The sequence below is a fragment of the Podarcis pityusensis genome (assembly GCF_964106645.2).
Source record: "Podarcis pityusensis genome assembly, chromosome: 2".
Taxonomy (NCBI): domain Eukaryota; kingdom Metazoa; phylum Chordata; class Lepidosauria; order Squamata; family Lacertidae; genus Podarcis; species Podarcis pityusensis.
The window spans coordinates 67,054,601-67,066,841 of record NC_138029.1 but is presented as its reverse complement, the minus strand read 5'-3'; the positions used below and the strand labels follow the sequence as shown (position 1 = coordinate 67,066,841).

The following is a 12,241-nucleotide window of genomic DNA, read 5'->3' as shown; positions in this document are numbered from 1 at the left end:
TGAATGAGACGGGCACATCGCTTCTCACTAGAAAACGTACTGTGCTCTCACAAAACCTGCAGGACATGAGTGCCCAAATCCATGTACCTATATTTGGTCAAATACTTTCATGGCTCCTCAAAACAAAATGCTTGCTTAAAGGATTACCGTACATAGGGTCATATAATTTTTTCATAGGACAAAATGTCACATGGTCCCTGTAGTTAATCGTTCATTTTTAAAGGTCTGGCCCAGGGCAAAATAAACAGTGATCTGCCTCACACAGGGTTTAGTAGTGCCTAGAACCCTAGGCCCCAAATATCTTAAAGACCACCTCCTTGCCTACATGCCCTCTTGGGGCTTAGGAATGAAAGAGGAGGGGCTATTTGTAGTTCCACTGCTCTCAGAAGTTATTTTGTTAGCTGACAGTCTCAGTAAGGGCATTCTCTGTAGCAGCCCCTGAACTGCCAACTCTCAACAGGACATAAGGCGCCACCATATTACTGGGTTCTTAGAAATATCAGGTACATCATTGCACAATATATAACGTCAATGATTGTGAAGAAAAGCTTTGACACAGGGTTCCACTAAGTTTAAATAAAATATGTAAGGATGGTGTTTCATAGTCTTTGTTCATTTCCTTGAAAATGGATTCCAGAGTCGAACATGCATTTGAACATTCATACCAACTCTCATTCCGATAGCTCAAATTTCTAAGTCATATATTGTGTTGTATTTTGTATTTGCCTTCCCTTTCCACCTTCTTATTGAGGGTAGAGCTGCTATTCAAACTCAAAACACAGAATTATGGCTTAAACATGTATATGAAATTTCATACATACAACCTGGCTCCTGCCCAGAATAATTCAAATTATTTTTGAATTCAAAGGACAAAACCATTATAAAAAAATGTGAACTCTTGATTATTCAAAGATATTTGGGTTCATCAAACCAACTTCATTTCATGTTTCTGACATGTGGTTACTGCAGAGCAATCCATTTTTTATTAAGCTGGGCTTTGTGACATGGCAGAGAGAGAAATGTCCTGATCTAGCATCATACAACATATTTTCTGGATCAGATTTATGGGTGCAGATTGAGTGCTGTATCCAGTGGCTGGTGCTTCTGCGCTACCCATGAATCACCAAACTGATGGTCAGTGCTGTCATATATGAATATACAAAGCTGCCTTAGTCTTAAGACAAAATTATGGGTATATTCAACCCAATACTATCTATTCTGACTGGCAACTCCAAGTTTTCAAGCAGAGATCCAGTTCTACTACTTTGCATCCTTAAGTATTTTAACCTGCATCCTCTTTATGCAATACATGTGTTCTACCACTGAGCTATGGCCCCCTCCTGCTCTTTGTTTTGGAACAGAGGAATAACATTGAATCCAGGATCCCTTCAGCAAGCGATTAGCACTATAAAGGCTCACAAGGCAGACCATTTAGTAGGAATACGCTCACCTAATGAGGTGGGGCTGTGCACATTGCTGTGTGCAAATACATCAAGATCTGACTTTGTCAACCTTGTTGTGGCACCATGTCTGCAAAAAGCCCGAGCTAAACTTTGCTTTTTGAAACAGGTGAAAGAAGCAAATTCAGAATCTAAAGCCCATATTTAATCTTTTATTGACACTACCTGAACCGATGACATGACACTGGCTTAATTTATTTTGAGCTACAAATTGAGCAGAAAATAATGGTGTGCAGTTCACAAGGTTGAAGCATTTGCAGTTGATAGTTAGTGTAATGGTTCTAGGGGTTGCTCGTGCGTAAGCCGGTGCTTATCTCCCCGGCTGGGTGCAAACACCTGGCTGGGTTGCCTAAGTGAACCTTTTCTGTCCGGACAGCCACTCACCCGTGGCTGACTCAATCGCTGGCGGAATCCGTCAGTGGGCGTTTCTTAAACTTCTTCCAGCAAAGAAGCTCTTTGACGCCTAGTCTCCTCCTACTCTCTCTGCGCGAAAGCCTTCTGCGCAAGGAGGGCGTGGGCAGCGGAGGACCCCTACTCTCCCCGCTGGTCCCAGGCAAGGAGTCATGGGACCGCCTCGCCGCTTCCCCCATCTGCCCCCCTTCTCCACTGGTGCTACGCTGATTCTCTTCCCCAGAAGATGGGCTGCTTCTCCCAATCCCTGGACGCTCTCTGGAATCCCTCTGGCTTTTGCTCTCTCCCTCCGGCACTGATGGCAGTTCCCTGACAGTTAGCCTTTGATACAAAGGTACGGATGCAGTCTGAATAAATAACCGGGCTCTCAATGTCACAGGACCTCAAAATAAGCCTTAGGCTATTACACATCATATACTAGTGGAACCAGCAGACTGTGCCCTAATAAAGAGGTGCGCATATGACTCAAAACTATTTTGATACAACCCACCTCCCAGGAATGACATTTTCTCCATACAGATAAGGAACTGGAATTTGCTCTTCCAAAGAAACCCTGGCCAACCCTAACTCACACACCTGTGCCCGAGAATGCTTTGCATCAGGTGCACTTCATAATTCACAGTCTGCCCTGCTTAGTTCAGGTTGTATAACCTAGTTCCCTTCTTGTAGATAGATGCATAATGAGTGTAAAGCAGCAACATTTCTGGGATGGTTTGCATGGGAGCTTTGTTAGTGTGATGCCACGACATCTCATAAGACACAGTCAGCATCTGCAGTGGATCAAGGCTTTGGGGATGCAGACCTTTATTTATAGGTGCAGTTCTAGTACGAAGCAAAGACATTCCTGGGTGTGGCCAACTTAAAAGCACTGTGCAACCAAATTTAGTTTGAGGCTGTATGTGTGCTCCTATGACTTTTCAGAGGCATTTTAGAGTTTGGTGGTTCATATCCCAGCTATTAATTCAGCATCTCTGAATCAAAGAAAGAACTAGGAACATATTCAGCCTCAACTTAAATTAGCTCCAGCTTAATATTTAGTTCCAACATGGCCCATTTAAAAATGGCTTACAATATGGAGAGATATCCATTAGTAGATGCCAGCTGAAATCTCTCATAAACTTTCCTTTTCAATGAGAAAACATGTTTTTGGCTCTAATGGCAGTTGGTATTACTTATTTCTACAATGAGGTTTCTTTTTTATTTTTAAAATCACATGATCCAATAACCACTACAACCACTTAAGCTGTTCAACCAGCTCACCTTGTCTGAGCCTTTCTGGAAAGGCCAGCAGACTTTTAGACTCTACTACTCCCTGTAATATGAAAGGGTGGGCTCCAGTGTTTATTACCATTTTGCATAAAATGAGATTATACTCTTTAAGAAATAACATTAGAGAAGCAAAGGAGCTCTCCTCACCCACAGAGGAGCCAGAGTACATTTTAAAAACACTTAACTGCTGCCCCTTTTTTCATACATTTAGTTCATGGATTCAGAGACCTTTGGTTCTTGTGGTTTGCAGAAAACTAAATCTGTCTGATGGAAGAGCCACTGTTGTATTAGTCTGCTAGCAGAGAATTTTTTCAAGCACTTAGAATACTGCCCACTTAGGTTTCCATAACTCATTCCATTAAAGGCTAAAAAAAGGAGCTAACATCCAGGATTTATCTTTCTCTCAGAGACACTGCACAATTAGCATCTAATGCCTTCTGCTAAAGCACATAGGAGCACTTTTATTTTCTGACACACAGTTCTTTAAACACATTTCTTGTACAGTGGTATCTCGGGTTACAAGCATCTCGGGTTACAAACACTTCAGGTTACAAACTCTGCTAACCCGGAAGTAGTACCTCGGGTTAAGAACTTTGCCCCAGGATGAGAACAGAAATCGTGCGGCAGCAGAAGGGAGGCACCATTAGCAAAAGCACACCTCAGGTTAAGAATGGTTTCAGGTTAAGAACAGACCTCCAGAACAAATTAAGTTCTTAACCTGAGGTACTACTGTACATTCTGTTGAAATAATTGGGGTGCTCGTGTTTTCTCTCTCTCTCTCACGTCAAGTTGCAATGAGAAGCACACCTTTTTTCTTTTCTGAAATATATGCATATAAACACACACAACACACAGTATTTGGTGCCACATTCATTTCTCTGCTACATTAGGGCACAGGTTATACCAATACAGAATCATCAACCTAAATAGTGAGAATGATCTGTGCCACGGCACCCCAGCACATGTGAGGTTTAGCAGCCGTGCATGTACTGAGGTGGAGTCACCTTCCCAGCATGGGTGTTGCTGTTGCTTACTTGCACAGAGAAGGTCAGGCTGGCACTCCCACCATTGCATCACATGGCCCCATCCTTGTCACTGTTCTAACCCTGCCCAGGTAAGCTGTACTGATGTTGGTCTTAGGAGGACAGTGCTGCTTCACCTCATGGCTTGCTACAGGATGAGGCTTGCCTCATCCTAACTGTATTTGCAACATAGCCTGATTCAGAAAAGATAAGCGAGTTGAACCTGACTATCCCCTTGATTGCACTGTTGTATTTGCATGGAGATGACTTTTCCAGACACACCGCTCTCACGAGCTGGCTTGTTAAAAAGTTTAAAGACACATACAAATACAAAGATGACTTACAGTTTACAATTTCAACCACTGATCTGAAATGAGTGGCAGCTAAAAATGTTCCAATGCAGCACATTAACCAAACACGGACTGAAATAAAACATATTCAGAGTTCTCTTCAACCAGCAGTAATGAAGCAACACATACTTCTTCCCAAAAGGGATGTATGTGTGGTTTTATTCAGTACATGTGGCACCACACCTGCCAGTCTAACAACTTCTACTAGTGGGCCATGTTCACAGACACGGTTCTTGAAGTTCATATGGGTTCACATAATCCTTCTGATGACTTGGTACAAAAGCGTGTAGGGCTCTGAAGACCAAGACGACCACCATGAATTGGGCAGCCCATGTGACCCATAAATAACTGGTGTAATATGACCTGAATGTCTAGTTCCCACAAGTGTTCTGGCTGACATATTCTGCATCCATTGCAGCTCCCAGACTGTCTTCAAGAGCAGCCTCACATAGAGTACACTGCAATAATGGCTGTAACTAAAGCATGTGCCACGGAAGCTAGTAGTGTCTGCTTTCTCTTGACAGAGCCGCAGCTGTCGAACTAGCCTCAGGTTTACTATCTCATCTGCTGTTTACGAGAACTCCGTAAAAGATCATGCCTTTTTAAAAACTGCAGCTTGCACTCCTGTCACCACTTCACTTGTTTCACCATGACTGATCCACTCTAATTGCAGTTGCTTGAAATGATTATACTATATATACATAATTTTTCAGTCTGGTAGCTCCACTCTGTCTATAAGACGAATGCTGTTTTTATTGATTTCAGTGGTCCCTGAATTAGGCTCTTCAGCTCTCTCAGCAGTTTTAGGAAATTAGATGAAAATCATCATCATCATCATCATCATCCAGTCTGCTTTATGCTGTCTTGGATTAAATTTTTTTTTTCTTTTTCCCCCCTATTGATTTTTGTTGAATTTAATCACGATGTTTTATTATTTATTATTTGCATTATTTCTAGTATTATTTTAGCATTTTTTCTTTGTTAAGACACCAAGGAATGTGTACACACAGGCAGCTGTTTACATTAGCTAAATCATCATCATTATCATAGATGAAAAGATCAACTATTTAGACATCTTTCAGGCTGGTTCTCCTAGGGTATTATCCACAACATTGCTGCACTTATCTGTTTATAGGGCTGGACAACTGGTTTTTTTTGTTGTTGTTTTTTTTGCTTGAGGGTTGAATTCACCCATGGCCAAGCCTCCAGCACTTGCATGTCAGAAGCAGGTGTAGCCACCATGAACTCTAGGGTGATCTCTGCAGTTCACCTGAGGCTGGGAGTTCTTGCCCTCTTTCAGCTCATCAGCTACCGGTAATCAACATATCTGATGCCCAGGAAGAAGCCTGCTTTCATCCTCATCAGGGCACTGGCCTGAGTTGGGTGAGGTTTAAATCCAGGCTACTTTTTTTTGCATGCGTTCACCTATTCGTCATCTCCATCTCATTTCTACATTAATCCGCACAAAAATACTTATTTTAAAACAGATTTCTCTCCTCAAAATAAACATTTTTAGAACATTTTTAGATCGAGGAAGTGAAGAATCCAGGGTGTAACTGAAATATAATCTGCACATTCGACCAGGAGGTACAAAATCAGGTCAGTTTGCATCGGATTTCACAAAGGTAAACTCTCTAACCACCCATTCAGCTACATAGAGAAGTTCAAATGTGTCCGCATGCAAGTGAAGCTGTGGAACACGAGGAACTCTGCAGAAGAGTAGGCAGTGGCAGGCTGCCTGGGCCAAGAGTACAACCTCATAGTCAAACTAAGAAGAAGAAACAGGCAACACCTGCTCTGCTGGCTCTGGAGGTGTGGGAAGGGATGCACAGGGCTGATGCCTCCCATGATGGTGGTTGTGATTTTATTTACATCTAAATACTAAAACCAATTCTGATGAAAGCAATCAAGAAAACACTAAACAATGACAAGGCCATCTTCAAAGCACTCTGCTGCCTATTCTGGGAGAGAGGGGAAGGCTGACACAACTAAAAATTTCAGAAGGAACAGCAGTGTTTCAGTCTGTTCACATACAAGGGGGGGGGGAACGTTAGGGATATGTGGGAGGCTGGGATTGTGTGATGGTGTTGCTGGTATGAGCCAGGGCCTCTATGTAGGAGATAGACAATTTGCACAATTATGGCCCCATAGTGAACTGCTATGATAATTCATATCCTTCTTGGTAAAAGCACTGGTTCACACAATGTGTGCTCTCAGGCTTGAGCAGTGTCAGAACCAGAACTCTGTCACATCATGATGCCACAACAAATTATCCCAGTATGTGTATATCAGACATAAATAAAATTAAGCTGGAATTCTGATCCCTGCAATATTTGCACTTGCCTAGCTATCTACTTCAATGGAGCAAAGATATCACGGCTGACACATCATTATCACCTACGTAAGACTCCAACATTTGTTTTTAACACCTTAGCAACATCTAAGTGTTTGCAAACACACCATGGATTCTCACCCATTCGGCTTCCCACACACAGCCAAATGCCACATGGACAGCTATGAGAAAGACTAGCAGTACTCTGGAGCGAAGCAGATGTTTCTTTCCAATGGGGAAGGGGAGAATAATGGATTTGTTAAAATTCAGTGGAAAAGTTAAGAATGATGAACTGAAAGTTTTAACTATATTGTGGTTCTGAAAATGAAATATAACCCAGAATAATATTTGATAGCTTTTGTTTCAAATTAGAAACTTAAAAAAAAATACTTTTCATTTGTGCAAGATCTCTCTGTAAGAAGTATAATGTTTAGGGGCTATAATTATAGATATCAGGAATGAGGATTGGCATAAAAACAGGGAGGGGGAAATTAGAAATAGCTGCCCCCACATCAATGGTCAGACATCCTACGTTGTCATGACAGAACATGGAAAATGTTGCAACACAACATTCAGTGCAACACCACCAGTATATTATCCTGCAAACAGCAGGGACAGCATAACTCACACAGAATAGTGTGTGACACGGGGCTATAGCTCTGACCTTGTGTTGCACAGATTTATTATTCATAAGCTGGAATTTTGGTGACGGGAAACTATGGCGAAAGGACACTTTGCACAAAAGTTAGCACTTTTCACAAGCAGTGTGTCTCGAGCACTACTCTGCCTATAACTGTGTTGTTACTCAAGAGACTCAAACCTCCATCACCCAACTCCATCCCAGCTTAAGAACTAGGGGTGTGACAGGGCAGATCACTCCATGCAGGTAAACAAGGGAAGGAGGTAAGCATGCTAGAAAGCATTACTGCTGCCACCACTTCTCATGCCTTCCCTCCTCATCCCTCTGCCATCTGTGATTTCTGTATGTTATCTGAACACTCAGGTGACACCCCTCCTCCTTATCTATCCCCCGCTCCCTCCTTCCCAAAAACTTTTTGTAGGTATTGTCTCAAGCACAGTCCCTTGATGGCAGCCAAGTTAGTCCATTCGGAACCCTCACGTTGCTCCCAGAGATGCTAAGTGTGTCTCATTTTTTACACCATTTTGTTTGTTTCGTTTCTGCTGCGTTCACCCCTCCACTCCTGTACTGAATAAACACCTAGAATACAGCAGCTTTTCTGCTGGTGCAGTAGCAGCATAACTCCCCACCCACCACCCACCATCCATCGGTATAAATAAGATGACCCTGTCAATAATTTATAAACTAGTTGCAGACCTTTTTTAAAAGCTTAAAGCGTGTCCTTAAATTACAATTCCCGCAAGGCTAGTGTCCCACATAAGGAAATATTTCTGAATTATAAACAAGATTGCTATAAAAATGATGATCTTTTCCAGAAATAGGCCTGCATACCAAACTTTGTGTATAAATTCTGTCTCGCACAAGTTTCTATTATGGAAGATATTGCCAGCAATTTTGTATTGTAGCCAATAAACTATTATAAATATTCCATAGATTTCTAGACCAGTAACAGTTGCATGTACAGTGGTACCTTGGGTTACATGCACTTCAGGTTACATATGCTTCAGGTTATAGACTCGGCTAACCCAAAAATAGTACCTTGGGTTAAGAACTTTGCTTCAGGATGAGAACAGAAATCGTGCGGCAACGGCACAGCAGCAGCAGGAGGCCCCATTAGCTAAAGTGGTACCTCAGGTTAAGAACAGTTTCAGGTTAAGAACGGACCTCTGGAACGAATTAAGTACATAACCAGAGGTACCACTGTACAACCCTCTGTAAATTGTTAATATTATCTACCAGTAGGTTTTCTCCATTCCTGGGGCTTATGGACAGATAACACAAACGAAAATTAAGTTAAAATAATATATCCACAGATATATTACAAACTGTAAACTGTATCTTTGACTAAAATTATTTTAAACCATAGATGACCAAGCCAAACAACAACAACAACAAAAAACTTATAGTGCTTCTGGGATATACTGAGATTTCCAATAAGATACAATAATATTGCAAAGCCACAATATGGTCCCCCCTCCCTCACCTTTCATTCTGCTCAGTTCACTATGTCATAGTTGAGATGCCCTGAGGCGCCTCTTAGGCCTGACATCCAGTACGGTGGAACCAGTCACGTTGCCCTAAATCTAACTCTGGTGCTGGAAGCATGATGTGAATGCATTCTCAAAGTACAAATGGACCACATCTTCACCGGAAACTGTTTTGTAGAGGAACTGAAAACACATCCTCTTTACCACTTATTTTAACTCTTCTTTAAGGCCTCCCACTGCGGCTTTGTAATAATGCTCATGTTGCTGGTCATGTACCTACACTGGTTGTCCCATATATGCCATCAATTAAAATGTGTGATTTATGCTACAGGAAATGGCATTCGAAAGGTGCAGCAAATATGTCAATACAATACAGTATGCTTTGTAAGTAATCAACGTAAGTAATCAACGAGCTACCCAGCAGAACATGAGAGTTGTTGTTTTTTGCAACAATTAATTAAATAAATGAAATTGACCGATAATCCACAACCCTCAATACGTAGCAAAATGAATCACAGCACCCCACTCTAGTAGTGCCTTCTGCTATCTTACTTCCAAGGGAAATGCTAAAAGCTTCTTGGTCAAATACGACACTGTAAAAACTCAGTGACTGACAGTTTGTATGTACTTTTAAACTCACCTATGCCTGTCCTTTTTTTTAAAAAAAAAATGTATTAGATTTTTTATATAGATTTATTTGCCTTAATCTACAGAGGTTATATGGGAGAAAAGACCTGCAAAATTACCAAGACTTTTTTCCCCTGCAGAACTTCAAAAGGTAATTTAAATATAACATCTCATGGTTAGTATTTTTTTTCTACATCTAGGAGTGGGGAGAGAGAGGCAAGTTAAAGTAAACCCAGTAGGTCCCAAAAATCAGAATATCAGAAAAGGCAAGTAAGAGGCAACATAATGGAAGTTTATAAAATTATTTATAGAATGGAGAATAGAGAAAAGGGGGGGGGGGATTCTCCCTCTCTCATAACACTAGAACTTGCCCACATCATCTAATGAAGCTAAAAGTTGGAAGTTTTAGGACAGATTTAAAAAGCACTTCTTCACGCAGTGCATAGTCAAGCTATGGCTACCAACCTGCATGGCTTTTAAAAGAGGATTAGGCAAATTCATGGAGGAGAGGGCGATTGATGGCTACTAGCTATGCTCTACCCTCCAGATTTGGAGGCAGCAATGCTTCCAAATATCAGATGCTGGAAACCATGGGAGTGCTCTTGTGCTTGAATCCGGCTTGCAGGTTTCCAACTGAGGCATCTGGTTGGCCATTGCAGGTACGGGATGCTGGACTAGATGGACCAGTGGCTTAATTCAGCAGGCTATTCTTATGGCACTCTTCAAAGAGTTCTGCTTAGAAATAATACTGTTTAGAAAAAAATGAGAAAAAGAGAAATAGGTTTTCAAATAGGGATATAAGTGAGTGGTAGGGCACTCACCAGGCACAAAGAACATTGCAGGTCCTTACATCTCTAGCTAAAATGTAGCAGGTGGAAAGAACCAAAATTCTGATGTCATGTAGAGTTACTGTCAGTCAAAACACATAGTATTGGGCAGACTGACCAATGGTTTGATTCAGTAAGTACAGCAGCACCCAGTTTGGACAACGAAAGCTACCCTCTCCTTCCGGCAGCCAGTGCCAAGGCTGTAGGTCTCATTGCTGTGATGCTTTTTCAGTGTCACATTACAAAGAAGCTTGTATGTACAGGCATAAAAGAACTGAACTGCCTTTGAAATGCTCATTTGCCAGTCGTGAAATTAAAACTACCTAAAAGTGGAGAATATAAACCAGTATTTTCAAGGATGAAAGGGAAAATATATGCTTCAAGAGAATGTGATGCTTGCTTCTTCACAGAACCAGAAAAACAAACACAGCAGATGATGCAAATCACATAGGCAGGGTTCAGAGTGCAACCCCACATGATTGCTTGCAGGAGTGTAGTGTGTAGTACCATTAACAGTTTTGTAACCTGATGGGGGACCAAACAGAAGGGCTTGCCGACTAAATCGGGTCTCAGGTTATGCCTGTGAAAAGGTGTTGCTTGCTCTGCAAGCATTCTAAGCTATATATTGTTAAAAGAATGGTTGTACCCATTCCTGTCATAGCGTCAATATCTAACATTAGTCTTCAGTCTAGAATCATAGCGTTGAAAGGGACCCCGAGGGTCATCTAATCCAACCTCCTGCAATGCAGGAATCTCAGCTAAAGCACCCATGACCGATGATCATCTGTCAGGGAACTGACATCGGAGCGAGAGGCGAAGGGGAGGCTCCTAGATGATGCTGGAGAAGGACCCAGCAGCAGGGGGAGAAACAGCTCAGTAGAGGGGGAAGCAAATCAGCGCAACACCAGGGATAAAGGGGGGCAGATGGGGGAATCGGAGAGAGGGCTCCAGGACTCTTCACTGGACCTCAGTGAGGAGGGCACAGGTCCTCCGCTACCCACGCCCTCCCTGCGCAGAAGACTCCCGCGCAGTGAGAGGAGGAGGAGACTGGGTGTCAAACAACTTTTATGTTGGAAGAGGTTCAAGAAACGCCCACTGACGGATTCTGCCAGTGACTGAGGCAGCCACGATGAGAAAGGGCTGTGCAGTCAAAAAGGTTTAACAAGGCAAATTAGCCTAGAGAGGCACCAGTTTACGCACGAGTAACTCATACTCTCTACATCATCCAACCTCTGCTTAAAAACTTCCAGGAAAGGAGTGTTCACAACCTCCCGAGGGAGTCTGTTCCCCTAAACAGCTCTTACTGGCAGAAAGTTTTTCCTCATGTAAATCTGCAATAGCAGAATTGTTTCCACAAAATTATGTGGTATCAAAAATTGTGCTGCAATTATACTATTACTTGATTATTTGAACACTTCCCCCCATCTTCTTCTGTTCCTGACTTTGACCTTTGAAGCAGGATGTTCATGTAATTAAGCCTCTTTTCTTTGCAAAACTTTAAACTTAACAATATAAGCTTTCAAAGAAGAATGAGGACAATCTGTGAATGGAATGGATAATGAAGGAATAATAAAACAAACACACTCCCATTCTCTAGTACATGTCATATTCATTTGTAAAGTTGATTGCCTTTAAGAAGGAGACAATGGGTTTTTAGCACAGATGTAAAATATTCTCCAGTCTTTCTCTCTCCGTAAACAAACCATTTTCAGAAAGAACAAATAAAATAATGCAATAGTGATCGGTAAGAATTTTATACCAAATTTGATTGGGAGACAATGTTGTCTTCTCTAAATCTCTGTGACCTTTCTTGGAG

General features: G+C 41.8%; 1 protein-coding gene across 2 annotated transcripts in view; it reads right to left on the bottom strand.

Annotated features, from left to right (window-relative positions):
- SGCD (sarcoglycan delta) overlaps positions 1-12,241 on the bottom strand; it is a 420,649-nt gene that overhangs the window by 82,920 nt on the left and 325,488 nt on the right. The gene's annotated exons all lie outside the window — the stretch shown is intronic.